Source organism: Pongo abelii, chromosome X (assembly GCF_028885655.2).
Source record: "Pongo abelii isolate AG06213 chromosome X, NHGRI_mPonAbe1-v2.0_pri, whole genome shotgun sequence".
Lineage (NCBI taxonomy): Eukaryota > Metazoa > Chordata > Mammalia > Primates > Hominidae > Pongo > Pongo abelii.
In genome coordinates this window covers 90,687,423-90,714,340 of record NC_072008.2, presented here as the reverse complement: position 1 = coordinate 90,714,340, position 26,918 = coordinate 90,687,423, and the positions used below count along the sequence as shown (strand labels likewise).

At 36.3% G+C, this 26,918-nt stretch overlaps 1 long non-coding RNA gene across 3 annotated transcripts in view; it reads left to right on the top strand.

Moving 5' to 3' along the window:
* LOC112131005 (uncharacterized) overlaps nucleotides 1-26,918 on the top strand; it is a 100,279-nt gene that overhangs the window by 39,071 nt on the left and 34,290 nt on the right. For 2 of the 3 annotated variants that reach the window (XR_008518112.1, XR_002913165.2), the window contains one exon: nucleotides 11,723-12,308. The exons of the other annotated variant lie outside the window; for it this stretch is intronic. This is a non-coding gene — a long non-coding RNA (uncharacterized LOC112131005). Of the gene's footprint in view, nucleotides 1-11,722; nucleotides 12,309-26,918 lie in introns of those variants that run through there. 3 annotated transcript variants of the gene reach the window in all.

Genomic DNA, 26,918 nt, shown 5'->3' with positions numbered 1-26,918 from the left:
AGAGCTTCAGTGCCTAGCATTGGAGTGCCAAGTCACAAACTATAGCCAGCACTCAAGAGGCAGAGGAACCCACACTTTCAGAGCACGGCGAGGGAACAGAGCTGCAACTGTGAGGAAACACAGGGGAGCCACATAACCAAGCAAAACTCTACCAAAGACGTAAAGACAGAAATACTGTTCAAAGACACCAAGAGCAACTGCAACAAAAGCAAAAATTGGCAAATGGGATATAATTAAACTTTGAAGCTTCTGCACAGCAAAATAAACTATCAACATAGTAAACAGCCTACAGAATGGGAGAAAATGTTTGCAAACTATGTATCTGACAAAGGTCTAATATCCAGCATCTATAGAGAACTTAAATTAAAAGAGATACCATCTCACACCAGCCAGAATAGCTATTATTAAAAAGTCAAAAAAATAACATGCTGGTGAGGTTGTGGAGAAAAGGGAACCCTTATACACTGTGGTGGGAATGCAAATTAGTTCAACCATTGTGGAAAGTAGTGGCGATTCCCCAACGAGCTGAAAGCAGAAGTACCATTCAACCCATCAATGTCATTACTGGGTGTATAGCCAGAGGAATACAAAGCATTCTACCATAAAGACACATGTACACAAATGTTCATTGCAGCACTGTTCACAATAGCAAAGACATGGAATCAACCTAAATGCCCATCAATGACAGACTGGATAAAGAAAATGTGGTACATATACACCACGGAACATTATACAGCCATAAAAGAAGGAGGTCATTTCTTTTGTGGAACATGGATGGAGCTGGAGGCTATCATCCTTAGCAAACTTAACACAGGAACAGAAAACCAAATACCGCATGTTCTCACTTATAAGTGGGAGTTCAATGATAAAAATTTATGAACACAAGGAAGCAGCAGACACTGGGATCTACTTGAGAAGGGAGGGTAGAAGGAGGGAGAGGAGCAGAAAAGATAACTATTGGGTACTGAGTTTAATACCTGGGTGATGTAATAATATGTACAACAAACTCCCGTGACACATATTTATCTGTGTAACAAACCTTCACATGTACCCCAAACCTAAAATTAAAATTCAAAAAAGAAAGTATACATAAATGGAGTTAGAATAACTCATTGAAAGCATAACTTACAATAGATCAGGGTATACAATGGCACACGATACAATCTTTTTTTTTTTTTACTTTCATTTATCTCTTCTCTGGTATTCTTTTTTATTATTATTATTATTATTATTATTATCATACTTTAAGTTTTAGGGTACATGTGCACAATGTGCAAGTCTGTTACATATGTATACATGTGCCATGCTGGTGTGCTGCACCCACTAACTCGTCATCTAGCATTAGGTATATCTCCTAATGCTATCCCTCCCCCCTCCCCCCACCCCACAACAGTCCCGAGAGTGTGATGTTCCCCTTCCTGTGTCCATGTGTTCTCATTGTTCAGTTCCCACCTATGAGTGAGAATATGTGGTGTTTGGTTTTTTGTTCTTGCCATAGTTTACTGAGAATGATTGTTTCCAATTTCATCCATGTCCCTACAAAGGACATGAACTCATCATTTTTTATGGCTGCATAGTATTCCATGGTGTATATGTGCCACATTTTCTTAATCCAGTCTATCATTGTTGGACATTTGGGTTGGTTCCAAGTCTTTGCTATTGTGAATAGTGCCGCAATAAACATATGTGTGCGTGTGTCTTTATAGCAGCATGATTTATAGTTCTTTGGGTATATACCCAGTAATGGGATGGCTGGGTCAAATGGTATTTCTAGTTCTAGATCCCTGAGGAATCACCACACTGACTTCCACAATGGTTGAACTAGTTTACAGTCCCACCAACAGTGTAGAAGTGTTCCTATTTCTCCACATCCTCTCCAGCACCTGTTGTTTGCTGACTTTTTAATGATTGCCATTGTAACTGGCATGGTACTGGTACCAAAACAGAGATACAGATCAATGGATCAGAACAGAGCCCTCAGAAATAACGCGGCATATCTACAACTATCTGATCTTTGACAAACCTGAGAAAAACAAGCAATGGGGAAAGGATTCCCTATTTAATAAATGGTGCTGGGAAAACTGGCTAGCCATATGTAGAAAGCTGAAACTGGATCCCTTCCTTACACCTTATACAAAAATTAATTCAAGATGGATTAAAGACTTAAACGTTAGACCTAAAACCATAAAAACCCTAGAAGAAAACCTGGGCAATACCATTCAGGACATAGGCATGGGCAAGGACTTCCTGTCTAAAACACCAAAAGCAATGGCAACAAAAGCCAAAATTGACAAATGGGATCTAATTAAACTCAAGAGCTTCTGCACAGCAAAAGAAACTACCATCAGAGTGAACAGGCAACCTACAAAATGGGAGAAAATTTTCGCAACCAGAATCTACAATATCCAGAATCTACAATGAACTCCAACAAATTTACAAGAAAAAAACAAACAACCCCATCAAAAAGTGGGCAAAGGACATGAACAGACACTTCTCAAAAGAAGACATTTATGCAGCCAAAAAACACATGAAAAAATGCTCACAGTCACTGGCCATCAGAGAAATGCAAATCAAAACCACAACGAGATACGATCTTAAAATTGGGCCTTAAAAGCCAGCAAAATAGAACCAGAATCTCTATTAATTAAAATTATTGTTAATTAACAGTCCCCTATACTATCTTTAAATTCTCTATTGCCAGAAGCATAGAAATGTAATGAAATTAAGTATTTTAAATCTCTAAGTAAAACATTTCCCTACTTCTGATCTAAGTCACCCCCACACACATGCATGAGTGCACACACACATGCACAAAGGCACACACGAATATACATTTATGTGAACGTGCTGGAAGCTGCATTAAAATGCAGTCATCTTCCTTGAGTTCTATTTAACACCATTAAATAGTACCCTGAAGTACTGTAGACAAGAAAGAGTGAATGCGTCTGCTAAAGGTGCACATTTTACAACTATAGAGAATTTAAATCCTGAGAGAATCTGACTCATGTTCCTCACAGATTTCTTCATTGGCAGTACACCTAATAAAGACCATATGTTTTAAGTTTTTATAGGGACAGCACTGATTTTATGTAACATTTTTTCAATAAATTTTAATTATATAATATTATATATAATAAATTGCTAACGGTATTACCTGGATATGTTATGCCTGTGTAAAACTTTTAATGTAAATAAATGGATTTAAAAAAAACTTTTTTATACCACGTCCTAATTTTTAGATCAGAAAATATAATTACTATACATGTATCACCTCTTATTTTAAAGAAATTCCTTTGTGAATTAGTGATGAGTAAGTGAACACAAAATTTAGTGGAATAAGCCTGGGGATCATGGTCAAGTTTCTAGCATCAGTCCCTTTAATTTATATCCATGTGCTCTCCTTGGGTGATCACATATACTGACAGGTTTTCAGTACCAGCTTCACACTTTTTAACCTATTGGAGCCTTACGTTCCTTAGTTTTTAAGTGGAACTAATCATAACAATGTCTGCCTCATAGTTTTCTGTTACGAATGCTAAATGAGATAATATGTATGAAGTGCTCAGTCCAGTGATTGGCAAGGTATATCTGCTCATTGTGTGTCAATAAAGGGATGTTACTGTCATTTTTTATTGAGTACTTTCTTTTGTTTTTTTTTTTAATTTATTTTTTTTATTTTTTATTTTTTATTTTTTTATTTACAATTTTTTTTTCTTTTTAGAATCTGGACACAGAGATACACAAGACATAGATGTTATAGTTCCGGGGGAAGGGAAGACAGACAAGTAAATAGTCTTTGTCTCTAAAGAATGATGAGAGGAACAAGTGAGAGGACACATATGAATTACTTTAAAAATGAGGCACGAAAAACAAAAGTGAGGGATTTCTGGTCATTTATACTTATTCATTTTTAAATTTTAATTTCTGTAGGTACATAGTAGGTGTATATATTTATGGGGTAAGTGATATATTTTGATACAGGCATACAACATGTAATAATCACATCAGGGTAAATGGGGTATCCATCACCTCAAGCATTTATCCTTTCTTTGTGTTACAAACATTCAAGTTATAATCTTACTTATTTTAAAATATACAATGAATTATTGTTGACTGTAATCACCCTGTTATGCTATCAAATATTAGATCTTATTCAATATGTTTAACTAAATTATACACCCATTAATCATGTCCAATCCCCCAACCACTACCCTTCACAGCCTCTGGCAACCTTATTCTATACTCAGCCTCTGGCAACCTTATTCTACACTCTATCTCCATGAGTTCAAGTGTTTTAATTTTTAGCTCTCATGAGTGAATGAGATCATGTGAAGTTTGTCTTTCTGTGCCTGGTTTATTTCACTTAACATAATGATATCCAGTTCCACCCATGTTGTTGCAAATGACAGAACTTCATTCTTTTTATGGCTAAATCGTACTTCCTTGTGTATAGGTACCACACTTGCTTTCTCCATCTGTTGAGGGACACTTACGTTGCTTCCAAATCTTGGCTACTGTAAACACCGCTACAATAAATGTGGGACTGCAGCTATCCTTTCCATATACTGCTTTTCTTTCTTTGGGGGATATACCCAGCAGTGGGATTGCTGGATCATATGGTAGCTCTACTTTTAGTTTTTTGAGGAGCTTCCAAACCGTTCTCCGTAGTGATATACAAATTTACGTTCCCACCAACTGTGTATGAGGGTTCCCTTTTCTCCGCATCCTTGCTAGCAAATTTAATATGTTCTTACTAATTTGTGGGACCTGAAAATCTAAAGAATTGAACTCATGGAGGCAGAGAGCAGAGGAATGGTTACAAGACACTGCTAAGGGTAGTGGGGGGAGTGTGGGGAGGTAGGGATGGTTAATGGGTACAAAAATATAGAAAGAATGAATAAGCCTGTAATCCTAGCACTTTGGGAGGCCCAGGCGGGCTAATCACGAGGTTAGGAGATCGAGACCATCCTGGCCAACATGGTGAAACCCCGTCTCTACTAAAAATTACAAAAAAATTAGCTGGGCATGGTGGTGTGCGCCTATAGTCCTAGCTACTTGGAGGCTGAGGCAGAGGAATCACTTGAACCAGGGAGGCGGAGGTTGCAGTGAACCGAGATTGTGTCACTGCGCTCCAGCCTGGTGACAGAGCAAGACTCCATCTCAAAAAAAAAAAAAGAATGAATAAGATCTAGTATTTGATAGGACAACAGGGTGATTATAGTCAGTAATAATTTAATTGTACATTTTAAAATAACTAAAAGAGTATTAGTGAATTGTTTGTAATACAAAGGATACATGCTTGAGGGGATGGATACCCCATTTTTACATGATGTGATTATTATATATTCCATGCCTGTATGAAAACATTTGATGCCCCATAAATATATATATATATACCTATTATGTACCCACAAAAATTAAAATAAAAAAATTTAAAGGTACTCAACATCATTGACCATCAGAGAAATGTATATCATAACTACAATGTTATAGCATCTCACCCGAGTTAAAATGGCTTTTTAATTCAAAAGACAGGCAAATGCTGACGAAGATATGGAGAAAAGGGAACCCTCTACACTGTTAGTGGGAACGTAAATTAGTACAACCACTATGGAGAACAGTTTGGAGATTCCTCAAGAAACTAAAAATAGAAGTAATATAGGATCCAGCCATCCCCCTGCTAGCTATGTACCCAAAAGTAAGGAAATCAAGATACCCAAGAGTTGTCTGCATTCTCAAGTCTATTGCAGCAATATTCACAATAGCCAAGATTTGGAAGCAACCTAAATGTCTATCAACAGAATAGAGAAAAAATATAGTACATATGCACAATGGAATACTATTTAGCCATTAAAAAGAATGAGATTCAGTCATGCACAAAAACACAGATGGAACCGGAGGACATTATGTTAAGTAAAATAAGCCAGGCACATAAAGCCAGATTTTACATGTTCTCACTTATTTGTGGGAGCTAAAAATTAAAACACTTGAACTCATGGTAATATAAAGTAGAATGATGGCTACCAGAGGCTGAGAAGAGTAGTGGCAGGGGCAAGGAGTGGGGATTTGTATTGGGTTCAAAAATATAATTAGATAGAATGAAGAAGATCTAGTATTTGGTAGCATAACAGAGTGACTACAGCCAACAATCATTTATTGTACTTTTAAAAATAACTAAAAGGGTATTAATAACTAAAAGGATTGTTTTGTAACACAAAGAAAGGTAAATTCTTGAAGTGATGTATACCCCATTTACATTGATGTGATTATTATGCATTGCATGCATGTATCAAAATAGCTCATGTACTCCATATATATATACATCTACTGTGTACCCAGAAAAATTAAAAATTAAAATTAAAAAAATTAAAATGAGAGAAATGTCTATTCGTATACTTTGCCAAATATTTAATTGGGTTATTTGTCCTTTTACTTTTGAGTTGTAGGAGCTCTTCAATATATTCTCGATACAAGTCCTTTAGCAGACATATGACGTACCAACATTTTCTCTCACTCTCTTACTCTCTTTTTACTTGCTTGGTGATGTCCTTTGAACACAAAATTTTAAAGTTTGATCATTTCCAGTCTACTTATTTTTTCTTTTATCAGTTATGCCTTTGGTGTCATATCTAAGAAACCATTGCTTATCCCAAGGTCACAAAGATTTGCACTTGTTTTCTTCTAAGAGTTGTATAGTTTTAGCTCCTTACATTTAGGTTTTTGATCTGTTTTCAGTTAATTTTATATATTGTGTGAAGTAGATGTCCAGTTTCATTATTTTGTATATGGATATCCAGTTGTCCCAGGATGATTTTTTTGAGAAGACAAATCTTGTTCCCATTGGATTTTATTGGCACCCTTGTAAAAAAAAATCACTTGACAATAAATGTGAGGGTTTATTTTTGAACTCTCAGTTCTACTCCATTGATCAATATGTCTATTCTTATATCAGCACCTCACTGTCTTTTTTTGAAATTAGCCTACTTCATGCTTTGAAGTACTTCACTGTCTCGATTACATCCTTTGTAGTGATGTATGCATCCTCCATTTTTGTTCCTCTTTTTCAAGATTGTTTTGGCTGTTCTGGCACTCTGGCATTTGCATATGAATTTTAGCATCACAGTGTACTGCAAAAAAATGCAGTGGGGATTTTCATAGGGCTTGCATATTGTATCTGTATGTCAATTTGGGGAGTATTGTCATCTTAACAATACTGTCTTTTAATCCATAAACACGGGATGTCTTTTCATTTATTAAGGTCTTCTTTACTTTATTTTGACAATTTTATTTTACTTTATTTTTTCCTTAATTTATTTCAATGTTTTGTAGTTTGTAGCTTTGTGCTTTCTTGTTAAATTTATTTCTAAGTAGTTAATCCATTTTGATACCATTGTAAATGAATCTATTTTTAAATTTCATTTTAGGATTCTTCATTGTTAGTGTATAGAAATAAAATTTATTTTTGTGTATTGATCTTGTATCCTGCTCAATTTCAACAACAGGCTCAGTATAACCTGAGGTTACATTCAACTCCATGACTGGTGTGGGTTTGTAGGAATGTGTTTTGGTGTGCTCTGTTTCTTCCATTAAGAGCTGAAACCTTGGGATTTCCCCCCAGCCTTGAAGAATGCACACACTTATGAATTAATTCAACCTGCAATTCAGTTGTCACATGTTCTCACAGTGATCTTTTGTCAAATGCAGTTCTGAACGTGCTCTCAACGTTTTGAACCCCCATAGACAAAACTATTATTATTATTAATAATATTATTATTATTTAAGACGGAGTCTTACTCTTGTCGCCCAGGCAATTTTGGCTCACTGCAACCTCCACCTCCTGGGTTCAAGCAATTCTCCTGCCTCAGCCTCCCAAGTAGCTGGGATTACAGGCGCCCTCCACCACGCCCAGCTAATTTTTGTATTTTCAGTAGAGACGAGGTTTCACCACGTTGGCCAGGCTGGTCTTGAACTCCTGACCTCAGGTGATCCACCCACCTCAGCCTCCCAAAGTGCTGGGATTACAGGCGTGAGCCACTGCGCCCAGCCTATTTTTATCCAGATTAATTCTTCATTGTTTGTTTCCAGTTCTAATCCAAAATATGTCCTTCTTTTTGAGTCCCACCTCCCCTCATCAACCGTTTGATCATAAATTTTCTCCATGAATAACACTATTTTGGAGACTCTTAACACTCAATCTTCTAAAAATGTGGACTACACTACTTCCATTTTTTTACCACTCACTCTCTTCCCAGTCTACCACTGTCTGCTTTCTGTCCTCCACCACTCCACTGAAAATATGTGCTCATTCTCAGTCTAGAGCCCAGAACAAAAGTCTTGGCCAAAAGCAGAGATTTGAGAGTTATTTATTCCCATAGTTTTAACTACCATTTCTATGATGATATCTTCTAGGTCAGTATTTATAGCTAAGGCCTTTTTCCTAAGCTGCAGACCTACTGTATGTCTCCACCTACCTACTGTATTTCTCCATCCTATGACACACAGGTTCTCCAAACAGGGTCAAAACTGTTGTCTTTTTATGTATATATATATACACTTTAAGTTCTGGGGTACATGTGCAGAATGTGCAGTTTTGTTACATAGGTATACACATGCCATGGGGGTTTGCTGCACCCATCAACTCATCAACTACATTAGGTATTTCTCCTAATGCTATCTGTCCCCTACCCTCCCACCCCCCGATAGGCCCCAGTGTGTGATGTTCCCCTCCCTGTGTCCATGTGTTCTCATTGTTCAACTCCCACTTACGAGTGAGAACATGAAGTGTTTGGTTTTCTGTTCTTGTGATAGTTTGCTGAGAATGATGGTTTCCAGCTTCATCCATGTCCCTGCAAAGGACATGAACTCATCCTTTTTTATGGCTGCATGGTATTCCATGGTGTATACGTGCCACATCTTCTTTATCCAGTCTATCATTGATGGACATTTGGGTTGGTTCCAAGTCTTTGCTATTGTGAATACTGTCCTTTTATTATGCCCAGACATAGTGAATGGTGTTACCAAACACCCAGTAATCCAAATCAGAGAACTAAGACTCTATTCTGGACACCCCTTTACACAGTCTCTCATACCTGTCAGTTCTATATTTTAAATACATTTTTTTCACCTCTGTTACTACTAAGTTATTACTACTAGGCCATGATCACATCTTACCTTGACCGTAACTGGTGTCTGTGTCTCCAATCTTGACAACTCTTTCCTCCACTCCCATACATTTTGTACAAGGTAACCAGTGATATTTCTAAAATGCAGATCTGATCACAGCAACTCTTCTTTTTAAAATCCTTCAATTCTCCTCTCCAACTGCCTACCACCTGCCACTGTCTTCAGAATAAAATTTCTTACCATGACTTAGAAAAGTCTTTGAAATAACAGATGCTGGCAAGGTTGTAGAGAAAAGGGAACACTTATATACTGTTGGTAGAAGTGTAAATTAGTTCAACCATTGTGGAAAGCAGTATGGTTATTCCTCAAAGAGCTAAAAGCAGAACTACCATTTGACCTACCAGTCCCATTTCTGGGTATATACCCAGAGGAATATAAATCATTCTACCATAAAGACCCATGGACACAAACGTTTATTGCAGCACTGTTCACAATAGCAAAGACATAGAATCAACCTAAATGCCCACCAATGACAAATTGTATAAAGAAAATGTGGCATATATACACCATGGAATACTATGCAGTCATAAAAAGATTGAGATTTGTCTTTTGCGGGAACATGGATGGAGCTGAAGGCCATTATTCTTAGCAAACTAATGCAGGAACAGAAAGCCAAATACCACATGTTCTCACTTATGAGTGGGAGCTAAATGATGATAACCTATGAACACAAAGAAGGGAACAACAGATACTGAAGTCTAGTTAAGGGTGGAGGCTGGGAGGACAGAGAGGAGCAGAAAAGATAACTATTGAATGCTGGGCTTAGTACCTGAGTGATGAAATAATCTGTACAACAAACCATCATGACACAAGTTCACCTATGTAACAAACCTTCACAGGTACCTCTGAACCTAAAATATAAGATAAAAAAAGTATTTGACTGGACTGTGCCCCCTATGCTCTAGATATGTTGAAACATGAATATATACAGTGGGCAGCTCTTCAAATAAGACACACTTGCACTCACTTTAATGGCTTTTCAGACTCTTGCCATTGCCTGGATTATCTATCCTTCTTCTTCGCCTGGCTAGCTGCTACTTATATTTGAAAAGCCTTCCTTAATATTTCCTGGGTTAGGCATGTGTGAATTCACATAGCATCCTGTGAGTTACCCTCTTGCAGTATTGAACACATTGTACTGTCATCGTTTTTCCTCCCCGTTAGACTGTTAGTTTGAGTACTGTGATATAATCATATATGTTTTATCTCTAGCAATTTGTACAGTAACAGGAATCAATTAGGTAATCAATATCTGTTGAATGAATGATATGGAATATATAGTACCATTATTCCCTGACATTTGCATATCTTAAAAGTACTTAACTCCCATTAAAGACACAACCACAACTTTCATTTAACTAAAACTGTTGTAGTATTTCTAGCTTTGATTTTTCCACTTTTAGAGTGCAAGAATCTAGAGTAGACTAGAGTGAGGTTAAACACTTAAGATTAAAACTTCTGTATGTGATTTTTAAAATACACATAAATGTTTTATTTCTAGTATATTATCTGTAATTCATTTACCAAATGTCATCTATAAGTAGTCAAATAATGTATGATTTTTTATACCTTATTAGGTACTAGGCAGTCTGCTAAATACTAGGGATAAAGAAAAGAATATGACACAGTTTCTGCCCTTAAATAGCTCAAAAACTAATGGGGAATATGGATTGACATATTTTTATACTTCAATGTAGTATGCAGTATGGGGGGAGTATATATGAGGTGCTGTGGAAGCAAGTGGACAAAACAAGTGACTGCTTGACTTCATCAGTGAAGTATTCTACAAAGAATGTGTTTTTTTAATCTAAGCTTGGAAGAACAAGTATGAGTTTTTCAGGTATGTGGGAGTAGGGGCCAAAGAAAAGTGAGGACATAAAGACAGAAAAAAGAACATGTGTAAAATGTGGAAAGTGTGAAAATGTAGGTAGTGTTTGTGGAACTCCAAGTACCTCGAAATGGTTAGAATACAGGACAATGGAGGGGAAGAGAAGGCATGGAAAATGAGGTTGGCAAAGAAGGCAGGGGCCAACCAGGAAAGGCTTTATGCCAAAAAATAGAATTTTCGTCCTGTAGGTTACTGAGCACAATTAAAAAGCTTTTACTTAAGAAAGTAACAAGATTATATTTATGTTTTGGAAAGGTCATGCTGGATCCACCATGGAGAATGAATGGTGAAAGTTGAGACAGGGCAAAAATAGAAACTTATAATCCACCTAAAAGGCTATGGTAACAGACAAGGTAAAAGATGAAGGGTGGTTGGACTATGACAGTAGCAGTAGAGATGGAGACAATTGATGGATTTAAGAAATATGAAGAGCTAACAGATGGGATGTGATAATTGATACACCAAGTGAGGAAGAGAGAATACTCAAGGATCAAGTCCATGTTTCTGTCTTGTATAACTTGGGTGAGTAATGGTCTCTTTTACTGAGACAGATTAGGTTTCAATGGATTACACTGTTAAGTATTTATAGTAAATATACAGTTGAACCTTGAACAATGCAGGTTTGAACTGTGCATGTCCACTTTTACACAGATTTTCTTCCACCTCTGCTATCTCTGAGACAGCAAGACCAACCCCTTCTCTTCCTCCTCCTCAGCCTACTCAACATGAAGACAACAAGGATGAAGACCTTTATGATGATCCATTTCCACTTAATGAATAGTAAATACACTTTATCTTCCTTATGATTTTCTTAATAACATTTTTTTCTCTGGCTTAGTTTACTGTAATAATACAGTATATAATACATATAACATGGAATATGTGTTAATCAACTGTTTATGTTATCAGTAAGGCTTCTAGTCAATAGTAGGCTATTAGTAGTTAAGTATTTGAGGAATCAAAAGTTATACACGGATTTTCTATTGCACATGGTGTCAGTGCTCCTAACCCCCACGTTGTTCAAGGGTCAACTGTAACTAGAAAAGAGGATTTTGAATGTTCTCATCACAAAGAAATGATCGTTGTTACATCTGTGTAGTGTGGGAACAAGGAAAAAAAAAGAAATGATAATTGTTTGAGGTGATGGATAAGCTAAGTACCCTGATTTGATCATATACAGTGTATACATGTATCAAAATATCAAAATGTATCCAATAAATATGCACAATTATTATGTGTCAATTTAAAATGAAATAAAACTTTGAGAAAATAATGTCAGAATGATTTAAATATTATGTGTGTAGAAGTATTGCCTTCTAGAATGCATGATATTACACAATTGCATAAATAATAGGTATCGTTTATTATTATTATTATTATTATACTTTAAGTTCTAGGGTACTTGTGCACAACATGCAGATTTGTTACATATGTATACGTGTGCCATGTTGGTGTGCTGAACCCATTAACTCATCATTTACATTAGGGTATGTCTCCTAATGCTATCCCTCCCCCCTCCCCCCACACCACGACAGGCCCCGGGGTGTCTGATGTTCCCCATCCTGTGTCCAAGTGTTCTCATTGTTCAATTCCCACCTATGAGTGAGAACATGCGGTGTTTGGTTTTCTGTCCTTGCTATAGTTTGCTGAGAATGATGGTTTCCAACTTCATCCATGTCCGTGCAAAGGACATGAACTCATCCTTTTTTGTTATAACACTATTTGCATCAACTCTTTACCATAGTCACAATAGGACTGTGATAATAACATAATGAGGCTAATTTTTTGTTTACCTTATAAGAATTGGCCTCGTTATTTTATAGAACTGTGAATTTCCTTATCTTTTGAAAGATTGACAGGTCTGGTGACAACACAAGTAAAACTGCTAGCTGAATAAGTCCTATTTTATTAAGTAGAAGAATAGTTGTTTTAACATCTAGTATATCTTTTAGTGGGTATTATCTAAGATATTCTGCCTTCGATGTTGATAGTTTGTTGATAGCACATTTGCCAGTGATTAATCTTAACACAGTTATTTTGCCTATTAGTGGGAAAAAAGAAAGCGAGATTGAGTTCCTTGAAAAATAGGACCATAGCCTTTATCTAGCTGAGTTAGATGCCAAAGTGTGTGGATTAACCATCTGTAGATAATCATGAGATTCTAGCATTATTACTATTGCTATTTTATTTTTATGTCAGATGACTGACTTTATCTTATTCAAACAGGATAGATCCTATTGGATAAGGACATTATTTATTAGAATAAAACTTTCTAATTTTATTAGAGAAAAAACGTTTTTGATATACTGATTTTTATTTCTAGTTTTTCAAATTTTGTGTATCCTATAGCCTACATTATTTTTTCCTTAGCTTATTATAACAAATGTAGGCAGTATGGGTCAAATGTAGCTGTGTTATAACCATAAATTCAAATAAATACATTTTGAAATAATTTTATTAAATATCAAACTGCAATAACTATACAGACTGAGAAAGTTCATTATAAAAGAATATGTTTAAGCATGAATTAATGCTCAAACTTTTAAGCTTTTATATTTCTAAAAAGGAGCTTGGCAATCATATTTTTCAATTTAGTAATAGATTGGTATTGGAATAAATTAGAACTAACTAGCAAAGAAATGATTAAAGAAGAGACAAGAAGTTTCTTTTTCTGTGCATTTACTTATTGAATGCTCCCATTAGCCATTCTGACCATGCTGTATTGCTAGCAGTTGTCTCGCTCCAACTGTGAAATATCCATATTAGAGCAATGAATACCAATTGAATATCAAATCTTGCCAAGTAGTATTCATAGTCTTGTGTTACAGATGTCTTGCTATGCCTAATTCTGAAAACTCCATATATTATTCAAGTGGATATTAGCATAAATTTCACAGAGAATTTTTATAGAGGGGAGGTTTTAAAATAGTAGATTCACAAAGTGGCTACCTTTTGGGATGCCGCGTAGCTGTTAGGAAATCTTATGTGATTACGTTTAAGTCTTTAACTGTGGGGAAGCCCAAAACTGTTCCACACATACTCAGAATTCACCACGTTACAATGCAGGAACATGGATGTAGACTTTTTGATACAACCATATTGCCACATCAAAATGTTGTCTGCTTCAAACAGGGACTTTCTCTGCAACAAGTTTTTTGGGAGTCATGCTCATAGAACCAAGGATAGCCTGGCACAGTGGCACATACCTGTAGTCTCAGCTACTGGGAAGGATGAGGTAGGAGGATCAATTGAGCCCAGGAGTTTGACTGTTGCTATGGCAACATAGTGAGAAACCCATCTCTTAAAACAAAAATAAAATAACCAGGGATAGAGGAAAGTTTTAAGAGAACATTCCAGCAAATTTAACAAATAAAACTTCACAGTTCCTGTGTTTGGCATATATAACTAAAAATCTGCAGCATGAAAGAATTTAGTATCAGTTGATCACTTTAATGGCTAAGTTATACTTCTGTATGGGTGAGCTAATTCTGTGATCAAAAATTTACTTTATTCACTGAAATACAAAATCCAAGAATATTGTGGCCAATTTGGCAGCCACATATCAATGTAGATAATGCTTTGTCTTTAATTCAGTATGAGAACTAGAAGTGAGAAGGGAAAAGAAGCACTGTTTACTAGATACTATTGCTCTTTATCAACATTCAATAATATTAATTGAGCATTCACAAGGTGCATAGCACTCATACAAGTATGAAGAAATATCAAGATGAATGTATCCTGATTGTTAAGAAATTTGCAATCCACATAGAAAAGTAATGAAGATATTTTTGCAAATATTTTAGATCTCTTTTTTCAAAAGTATAGTTTTGGGTATGCAATTTTTTTTTTTTAGAGAGATGAAGTCTTGCTCTGTTGCCCAGACTGGAGTGCAGTGGTGCAATCACAGCTCACTATAGCCTCAGACACCTGGGCTCAAGTGATCCTCTCACCTCAGCCTCCCAAGTAGCTGGGACTACAGATAGAAGCCACTGCGCCCAGGTGCAAACATTTTTGAGAAACCTATCTCTGCATAAAACGGTTGTAGCTAATTGATATTACAATTGTTTTTATCTACAGATTTCCTTTTATAGGTTTAACTATTTTTACTTCTTACCATAAATTAACACACATACACACCACACACCACTTCCCAACTTTTTTAAGTCCCCACATGTCTGCACATCTCACCTCACTCATACATATCTAAAAGGACCCTTAAACCCCATATTAGCTTGAAAGTTAGCAGTTAATTATTTTCATGGAAAGTAAAAAGAAACAGGGTAACATATTTCCACCCAGCTAAAATATATTTTTTGAATTTTCATTTGTATGCTATGGCCAATTGTCTTTTTACGTACAGCATTTCTTTGCATGCAAGAAAGGTAAAAATTTATTTGCAAAGAGATAATAAATGGTAGAATATGCTAAAAATGTACCCGATAACTTTCACAGAATCATAGTAATTTTTAGATGAACAAATTAGAAACTTTTTGACTTCTGTGCTAATTTGTTTCCTTTTTACAATTATAGAGTAGGGATGAGAGGCTTCTAGGAGAATTTAAAAGGTTTAGAACTTAAAAAAAACATTAAAGAGAAATTAATGAAAATTCTTCTCAAACTATTCCCCAAACATTTTTTAAAAGGCAGAAACTCTTCCTAACTGATTCTACAAGGCCAGCATAACTCTGATACCAAACCAGACAAGGACACAACAACAATAACAACAAAACTACAGGCCAGTATTTCTGATGAACATAGATGCAAAAGTCCTCAAGAAAATACTAACAAATGAAAACCAACAACATATCAAAAAGGTAATACACCATGATCAAATGGAATTTATCCCAGGAATGTGAGGATGGTTCAAGATATGGAAATCAATAAATGTGATATATTACATTAACAGAATTAAGGACAAAAACCATACGATCATCTCAATAGCTGCAGAAAAGGCATTTGATAAAGATCAACGTCCTTTTATGACAAAAACTCTCAATAAATTGGTTATAGAAGGAAAGTACCTCAACACAATAAAGGTTATATATGATAAACACACTGCTCAGAATGGGGAAAAACTGAAATATTTTTCTCGAAGAACTAGAACAAGGTAAGGATGCCCACTCTCACCACTCTTACTCTACATAATACTGGAAATTCTAACCAGAGCAATTTTAGGCAAGAGAAAAAAATAAATAAAGGGCATCCAAATTGGAAAGTCCCTATTTGCAGATGACATGGTCTTTTATATAGAGAGAAACCTAAAGAATCCACCAAAAAATGTTAGAATGAATAAAATTATACAGTAAAGTAGCAGTATCCAAAATCAAAACTCAAAAAATTATTAATGTTTCTGTACACAAACAATGAACTATCTGAAAAAGAAATCAATTCAGTCCCATTTACAATAGCTACAGAAAATATTTAGGAATAAACCAAAACTACAAAACACTGATGAAAGAAACCAAAGAGGATACAAACAAATGGAAAAATAGCCCATGCCCATGGATGAGAAAACTTACTATTGTTAAAAAGACCATGCTACCCAAGACAATCTATATAATCAAAGCAATCTATATCAAACTACATGTGACAGAAAAAGGTGGAGCAAGATGGCTGAATAGATACACACCAGAACACCAAATTGAACAACTATCCACAAACACAAAAAAGCACCTTCATAACACCCAGAAATCAGGTGAGCAATCACACTGCCTGGTTTTAACATCATATTAAGGAAAGAGGCACTGAAGAGGGTAAGAAGGACAGTCTTGTCCTTCCAGGATTCCTGCAGCAGCTACCATATGCTGAAGAAAGAAAATCTGCGTACTTAGGGGAAAGAGACCACAGTGATTGTGGGACTTCCTACTGGAATTTAGTATTGCCCTGTCACAGCAGAAAGCACCACTGTGTCCACAGAGGGAGCATTTAGACCAGACCTAGACAGAGGCGAATTGTCCATCCCAGCCACATAAAAGCCTGAGTTCCAGCAAGCCATACCACCATGCGCCAAAGTGCTCTGGGGGCCTAAATAAACTTGAAAGGCAGTCTAGGCCAAAAGGACTGAAATTCCTGGTGAAATCCTGGTGCTAGGCTGGGCTCAGAGCCTTTAGACTTGGGGTGCACGTGTCCTAGTGAGACAACAGCTGGGGCAGCCAAGGGAGTGCTTGCATCACCCCTTCCCCAACACCAGGCAGCTCAGTGCACAGGTCTGGGAGAGACTCCTTCCTTCTGCTTGAGGAGAGGACAGGGTAGAGTAAAGAGGACTTTGTCTTGCAACTTGGATACCAGCTCAGCCTCAGTAGATTAGGGCACCAGGCAGAGTCCTGAGGGGCCCCCATTCCAAGCCCCAGCTCTGGGATGACATTTCCAAGCACGCCCAGGGCCAGAAGTGAAACTGCTGCCTTGAAGGAAAGGACCCAGTCCTGGCAGAATTTATCACCTGCTAACTAAAGAATCCTTTTAACCAGCAGTGGTAACCAGGTGGTACTCGCCATGGGCCTTGGGTGAGACCCAGAACTAGGCTAGCTTCAGGTGTGACCCAGCACATTCCCAGCTGTGATGGTCATGAGAAGAGATTCCTGCTTGAGGAGAGGAGAGGGAAGAGTAAAGGGGACTTAGTCTTGCAGCTTAGGTACCACCTTGGCCACAAGGGGGTAGAGCACCAAGTGGGCTCCTGGCATCCATGATTCAAGACCTTGGTTCCTGGATGGAATTTCTGGTCCTGCCCTGGACCAGAAGGGAGCCCATTACCATAAAGGGAAAGAATCAGGCCTGGTAGTGTTTACTAAAAGCTGACTGAAGAGCCCTTAAGACTTGAGGGAACATCAGTGGTAGCCAGGCAGTACTTGCCACAGGCCTGGGGTAGTGATAGCCATAGGGAGAGACTGCTCTGCTTGAGGAAAAGTGAGGGAATGTAGGAAGGACTTTGTCTTGTGGCTTGGGTGGCAGATCAGCTACAGTAGAATAGATCACCAGGTAGATTCCTAAGATTCCCTACCTCAGGCCCTGGCTATTGGATGGCATCTCTGGACCCACAGGGGCCAGGGAGAACTCACTGCCCTGAAGGTAAGGACACAAGCTGGCTGGCTTCGCCACCTGCTGATTGTAGAGCCGTAGGTCCCTGAGTGAAACTAGGCACTTGCCAGGCAGTGGTCACCATGAGCCTTGAGTGAAATACAGTGCTGGCTTCAGGTCTGACCCTGCAGATTACCAGTGATGATGGCCACAGGGGTGCTTGTGTCACCCATTCCCTAGCTCCAGGCAGTTCCACACACAGAGAGAGACTGAGGGAAATGTAAGAGAAGAGAGAAAAGAGTGTCTGCCTGGTAATCCAGGGAAATCTCCTGGATTTTACCCAAGACCAACAAGGTGGTACCTATGGGGCTGCAAGATCCACAATGTTATGGGCTTGGGCTGACCCCTAATGCAGATATAGGTGCAGTGACCAAAGGCTTAGATCAAAACATCTAAGTCCCTTCAAATACCTGGAAAATCTTACCAAAAAGAATGGGTACAAACAAGCCCAGACTGTGAATATTGCAATAAATACCTAACTTTTCAATACCCAGACACCAACAAACATACACATGCAGAGACCATTCAGGTAAACAAGACTTCACCAGATGAACTACATAAGGCACCAGTGACCAATTATGGGAAGTTAGAAATACGTCACCTTTCAGACAGAGAATTCAAAATATCCATGTTGAGGAAACACAAAGAAATTCAAAAATAACACAGAGATGGAATTCATATTCCTATCAGATAAGATGAACAAAGTGATCGAAATAATTTAAAAGAATCAAGCAGACATTCTGGATCTGAAAAATGCAATTGACACACTGAAGAATGCATCAGAGTCTCTTCAGAATTGATTCAGCAAAAAAAGAATTATTGAGCTTGAAGACAGACTATTTGAAAATATGTAGTCCGAGGAGATAAAAAATGAATAGAAAAGAATGAAGCACACCTACACATCTAGAAAATAGTCTCAAAAGGACAAATCTAAGAGTTACTAGCCTTAAAGAGGAGGTAGAGAGAGAGATAGGGGTAGAAAGTTTATTCAAAAGGATAATAACAAAGAACTTCCCAAACCTGGAGAAAGATATCAATATTCAAGTACAAGAAGACTATAGCATACCAAGAAGATTTAACTCAAAATAAGGCTATCCCAAGAAACATAGTGATCAAGCCCCTAAAGGTCAAGGAAAAATAAAAGATCCTAAAAGTAGCAGACTTTTCGGTGGAAGCCTTATAGGTTTGGAAGCAACCTAAGTGTCCATCAGCAGATGAATGGAGAAATTAAATGTGGCACCTATACTCAATGGAAAACTATTCAGCCATAAAAAGAATGAGATACTGTCATTTGCAACAATATAGATGGAACTGGAGGGCATTAAGTGAAATAAGCCAGGAGCAGAAAGACAAACTTCACATGTTCTCACTTATTTGTGAAAGCTAAAAATTAAAATAGCTGAACTAATGATGACAGCAGAATGACGGTTACTGGAGCCTGGGAAAGGTAGTGGGGTGGGGAAAGAGGAGATGACCAATGGATTTAAAAATATACTTAGATAGAATGAATAAGATCTAGTATTTGATAGCATAGCAGGATGGCTACAGTCAACAATAACTTATTGGATATTTTTAAATAACAAAAAGATATAATTGGATTGTTTATCACAGAGAAAGGATCAATAATTGAGGTGATGGATAACCTGATTTATTCTGTTGTGATTATTATGCATTGTGTGCCTGTATCAAAATATCTATTGTACTCCATAAATATATACTCCTACTGTGTGCCACACAACTTCTTTTAAAAAAGGAAAACTAAACAAAAAACAAAATACTCATGACATTCTTCACATAATTGTTTTTATATCTTATAATTGTATGGTGGCACAAAAGACCCCAAGTAGCCAAAGCAGTTCTGAGCAAAAAGAACAGAGCTTTCAGGTATCATACTACCAAATTCAAAATATACTACAAAGCCTTAGTAACCAGAAGAGCATAGTACAAGTATAAACACAGATACATAGGCCAATGGTATAGAAAAGAGAGCCCAGAAGTTAATCCATATATCTACAACCAACTGATTTTTGACAAAGGCACCCAGAACATTGGGGAAAGGACAGTCTCTTCAATGAAGGTGTTGGGGAAACTGGATATTCATATACACAAGAATGAAAGTAGATCCTCACCTCTCAACCTATACAAAAATCAACTCAAAATGGAAGAGAGACCTAAATATAGAACCCGAAACTATAAAAATACTTGTTAAAAAAATAAGGGAAATCCTTCAAGACATTGGTCTGGGAAAAGACTTTATGATTACAACCTCAAAAGCATAGGCAACAAAAGCAAAAATAAACAAATGGGATCAAACTGAAAAGCTTCTGCACAGCAAAGGAAACAATCAATAGAATAAAAACAACATGAAGAATAGGAGAAGTATTTGCAAAGTATTCATCTAACAAGAGATTAATATCCAAAATGCACAAGGAACTCAAGCATCTCAATAAAAAACAAGCAATCCAATTTAAAAATGGGCAGTTGGTCTAAACATATTTTTGAAAAGAAGACATACAAATGGCCAACAAATACATGAAAAAATGCTCAACATCACTTATCATCAGGGAAATTGATATCAAAACCACAATGAGGTATCCTCTCACCCTGGTTAAGATGCATATTATCAACAAGACAAAAAAAATAACAAATGCTGGTGAGGAGGTGGAGAAAAGATACTCTTACACACTGTTGGTGGAAATGTAAATTAGTACAGCCACTATGGAGAAACGGTATGGAAGTTCCTCAAAAAACTAAAAATAGAACTAACATATGATTTAGCAATTCTACTACCATGCGAGGAAAGGAAATCAAAGGATATCAAAGAGGCATCTGCACCACGTTTACTGAAGCACTATTCACGGTAGCTACGATATAGAAACAACCAAGGTGTCAAACAACAGATGAGTGGATAAAGAAAATGTGGTATGTATACACAATGGAATACTATTCAGCCATAAAACAGAATGAAATCCTGTCATTCCTGGCAACATGGATGGAACTGGAGAACATTATGTTAATGAAATAAGCCAGGAATAGAAATATAAATAGTGCATGTTCTCACTTATATTTGGGAGCAGAATAAGGTGACCTCATAAAAGTAGAGAGAAGAATTATGGTTATTAGGGATTGGGAAGGGTAGGGGAAAGGAGAGGATACGGAAATATTTGTTAAAGGGTACAAAATTACAGCTAGATAGGAGGATTAATTTGCAGTGTTCTGTACTACTGTAGGATGACTATAGTTAACAACAATATATAGTTTCAAATAGATAAAAGAGGATATCAAAAATTTTCAATACAAAGAAATGATAAATGTTTGATGTGATGGATATGCTAATTACCCTGATCTAATTAATATACATTATATGTATAACAATATCACTGTGTACTCCATAAATATGTGTAATTATTATGTGTCCAGTTAAAATTTTTTTAATTAAAAAAATCTTGCTTTAAGAGGTATACGTTTCAAATGTACAAAAAAACCAGAAAAATGTAGACGTCGTTTTTAGTGCTTCATGCTAAAAAGAATTTGTATCTTTCCCTATAATAATCTACTAGTTTGTATTACAATTTTGGTATTTGAAGCACTTTACCTTTAAGTAGTTAAAACAGGCCTGCAAGACAGAGATGGCTCATATTCCAATTTTTTCTTCTTTTTTAGAGGTGACAAAACAAATATAAAGAGCTGTGATTTGACTGTGAGCACTAGCCAAACCCATAGATGTATGCTCTTTCTGAGAGATAAGGACCTTTGAAATAATTTGAGTATGATTTTGCAGATTGCATTCAGGTTTTGCTTTCAGAGTTAAAGGAGAGGGACTGGTGACTAACACTCAGAAAAATCTGACTCCTACCCATCCACACCCGACTGGCAAGTTGGATTTGAGTCTGCTCTGAGGTAGTCTGGAATGCTCCCAGAGATTTTGATCCATACTGAATCCCCAGTTCCTCTCAAAATAAAACTGAAATACTAGGTTAATCTGGGAACTGCCTCACGTCTCTTGGAGTAGGCATCTTGAATTGCTCTAGACTTTAGATAATCCTCTGGTTCCTCCTTAGACTGAATCAGAAATGGACTACCAAAAAGAAAGAGAGGAAAGCAGTATTTCCATGGGCATTCACTTAGATGAATTTTTCTCAATATTTGGTTCCAGGAGGGAAATGAATATATATATGTCTGTGTGTATGAGTGTGTGTATATACTCTGTCACACATGTATAATATACACACACACACATTACATTCAGCTGTTTTTCACTTACGTTTTTCAGGTTGAGGTTTTTTATCAAATGACACATTTTTCCCTTGTTAAACGATTTTTATAATCTTGGCCAGCAGCAGTTCTCATCTTTCCACTTAGATTGTACTTAATGTCTCCTGAAGCAAAGAAGAGAAATTAAAGTAAGGAGAATAAGGAAATTAACAATACGCCTCTTGAAAATATATACCATTTTGGCCAGCAGCAGTTCTCATCTTTCCACTTAGATTGTACTTAATGTCTTAATGTACTTAATGTCTCCTGAAGCAAAGAAGAGAAATTAAAATAAGGAGAATAAGGAAATTAACTATATGCATCTTGAAAATATATATAACATTTTTGAATGTTATAAAAAAGTCAAAATCTGAAATGTGTGAGACAAGGTAGAATAGCTAAGTCATGAAACAAGGTGGAAAAAATTGAATCAGGAGCTTATAAACTAGAAGCAACTGCTCTGCTGTTAACTTTGAGTCCAGTCTTAATTTTAAGCACATTCCACCCTGGCTCTGCCTACTCCAATATAATTGGAATACAATTTGTAACAGGAATCAAATTTGCAATAAATGAAAATTATGTATCATTAACTTGATTTTCAGATTGAATATACTTTGATAAATTACAGTCATTTGCCACATAAGGGCATTTCTGTCAATGACGGATGGCATATATGATGCTGGTTCCATAAGATTATAACACAATATAAACAATATGTTTAGATACACAAATAACATTGTGTTGGTTGCCTACAGTGTTCAGTACAGTTACATACTGTACATGTGTGTAGCCTAGGAACAATAGGCTATACCATATAACCTAGGTATGTAGTAGGCTATATCATCTAGGTTTGTGTAAGTCCACTCTATGATGTTCTCATAATAACAGAAGTGCCTAATGGTGCATTCTCAGAACATACCTCCATTGCCTGACTGCATATAGAAAGTGAACAGGGGAGGGAAGGAATACTGAAGAGAATGGAAGAGGAAAAGACTTTTGAAGACAGTGATCTGCCTACTCTGTCCCAACCTAATATAGTGCTTTGAACGTGGTAGAAGAGCTATTTAAATCCTTTTTGACCTCGCTAAAGCATTTGACCCTGCTAACTTAAAGTTATTTAACCTGTGTTTTATAGTTTCTTATCTGTAAAACTCATTCCTATGAGTTTTGAGGATGTTGTGAGGATTAAATGAGTTTTGAGGATATTGTGAGAATTAAATGGTAATGTATATAAAGTACCCAGCATACATCCTGGCACATGAATACTCAAACTATGCTAGGTATTATTGTTTTCTTTTTAATTATTCAGGAGTCAGCTGTGGTTTAGTGGAAAGAAGATTGAACTTCTAGTTCAAAGACCTGGTTTTGAATCCTGGTTCTCTTGCTTAGTCCTGTAGCCCTGTGCAGTCTCTTAACCTTTCTTGCCCTTGATTTCCTTGTTTGTAAAAATAGAGGTAGTAAGACTATGCAGGGCAGTGTTGAAAATTAAAACAGAAGTCCTATTTTATAGATATCCTATATATAGGAAAATATGGTATATGGTAGACACTCAATATATGTTAGTTCTTCTCTACTCCATTACCTTATTCCTATTACATCCCAGAGTACCTAGCTCACAGTAAAGGCTAATGTATATTGAATGGACAGTTGATTGGGAAAAGAAAAAGAAAACATTAGAACTACTGGATTACTGTGATTCAATAGGTTCTGATTAAATAAATCAAATAAGTGAAAAGATCAAGATCACTGAACGATTTCTCAGATGCTGACCACATGCTTCCAAACTCGGAGCTTAGTACACTATAACCCAAAGTGGAAAATGAGGAAACAGAAACAAAAACTATTCTGATATTTTTTAAAAAAATTAGATAACAGACTACTTGAATTATTTTCATTGGTTTTTACTGAGAAAAATATTAAGAATAGCACTTGTCTCAAAAGGTTTAGTAAATCAAATATGTCAGAGGTATTGTGTAAATTATTTTAAATATGTAGAATGGTCTATGTCTGTTCTGTCCAATATAGTAGCCACTAGCCACATGTGGCTATTTACATATAAATTTGAATTTAATAAAATAAAATGAAAATTCTAAAAATCTGTTCCTTAGTTATACTTGCCACATTTCAAGTCCACAATAGCCACATGTGCCTAGTGGGTAACATCCTGTATAGCACAGATTTATAGAACATTTACATCATCATGGAAAGTTCCATTTGAAATCATTGGTCAAGAGTTAATCAATTTACTAAGTATAGGAGAATCATAAGGGCCAGAGAGCATCTCCTGAAGAGTCTGGAAGTAAAAGTTGAAATGTGGGACAAATGACCGAGAAGTGTTGCATTTTGTTACAAATGATCACCACGTTAACTACATTCCATAAAGATAGAATAATGAGAACTATAGACCAATAATTCTTGTTCTTTCATGGTGAGTGAGGTGGTAGATTAACAAAGATCATAAAATGCTTAAGAAAACATAACCTAAAAGGTAAAAATAATCATGATTTCTGTAAAGAAAAATTATGACTGACTAAATCAACTAGAGTTTTTTTTTTTTTTTGAGTATTTTGTGTGGGCTGAAGTGGTTATAACTCATTTAGACCTTCAAAAACTTTTGACAAAAGCCAGACACTTATGTTGCACTACTAGAATTCCAGCTACTTGGAAGGCTAAGGCAGGAGGATCAGTTGGGCCCAAGAGTTCAAGACCTGCCTGGGAAACATAGGGAGACTGTTTCTAAAACAAAAACAAAAACAAAACCTTTGACAGGTTTCCATACCAAAGGACCTTTAAAATTTATGTCAGCATGGAGCTAGAGAGAGCATCTGTCGTTAAATAGATGGTCTCCAGAATTTCTTCCGGACTAATATTTGCTGTTGGCATTCTTGGGAATGAACTGTCAAATTGACGAGGATAATCTACATAGGGATCTGCCAAGGCTGAATGAGAGGCAGAACTGAAACAGATAATCTTCTGTGAGCTAAATGTTATTTATTAGTAAATGGGCTTCAAAGGGTAACCTTGACATATGACATACTGAGATCACAGAGTTAAAGGATGGCCAAAAAAAGCTCCTTTGATTCTTCAAATATGAAGGAAGCTTAAGGAAATTTAAAATATGATATGCTGAAAAGGATACAGAATCCTACACTGGAATATCATATAATCTTAGCTGACCTCTAGTCTGCTTTCCCATCTGAAGATGCTCCTTCTATCTCATCTTAGTTTTCTGGAATGCTTCCAATTTTGAGGGATTTTTTTTTAGGTGTGAACCACCTCACTGGAACAATCCATTTAATTATTTATTGACCCAATTGTTAGAAACTAAATGCATTACATTCAGCTGAAATTTCGCCCACCCTGTAATCTCCACCATTAGTTTTGGTTCTGCCTTTTGGAACTTTGCAAAATTAGTATAATTGCTCTTCCACATAAATGTCCTATCTATACTTTATGACATAAATCATGTACAATATGTACAGAATATTTTTCCTGCTCCTATTACACTTAGAGTCTAGAAGGAAAGCAAACATTTAAAAAATAACCACCCAAATTGGGTATATAGGTGCACAGTGAGATGTGTTACAAAAGAGAGAAACATCTTCCTACAAGAGTGTATGACAGAAGAACTTGACCTAGACTTGTCCATTGTTTCATGGATTTTTGTCATATCCCAGATATCAGGAATAATGATGTTTGTCTGTATTCCCACACATCCCAGCAAAGGACTGGGGACCTAAGAGGTTGGCAACAAAAGTTTATTTTAAAATAACTTTTTAAGTTTGATATAATTTGACCTACAAAAAAGTTGCAAAAATAGTACAGTGAGTTCTGATATTACTTTGACTCAGCTTCTCCTAGTTCTCATACCTTATGTAGCCATAGTACATTATCAAAATCAGGAAAATAGCAAAGGAACAATATTAACTAAACTCTAGATCTTATGTGAATTTCAACAGTTTTCCCACTAATATAATTTTCCTGGTCTAGGATCTAATTCAGAATCCCACATTGTACTTATCTCTCCTTAGTCTCTTCAACTCTGTTTAGAGACACCCAGTCTTTCTTTGTTTTACATGACCTTGACATACTTGAATAATGCTAGTCAGTTATTTTGTAGAATGTCCCTTCAATGAGTTTGATGCTTTCTCATGATTACATTGAGGCCACTCATTTTTGGCAAGAAAACCACAGAAGTGATCTGCCCTTCATAGTGCATCATATTAGGGATTACATGATGTTGATATATCTTATTACTCGTAATGTTAACCTTGGTTTACATAGTTAAGGTGGTGTCTGCCAGATTGTTTTTAAAACATAGTTTTATTTATTCCATTATTAAAAGCAAAACACTGAAAAATTTCTGAATGAGTACTAATTTAAATAGTGAAAAATTTTTTCCGACTTATCTTCTCCAACCACTCAGTTCCCAACCTCTGACCCCCTAAACAGCAATCAATTTTATGGTTGCTTGTGTAGAATTTATTTATATAAATGTAAGCAAATATGTACATATATT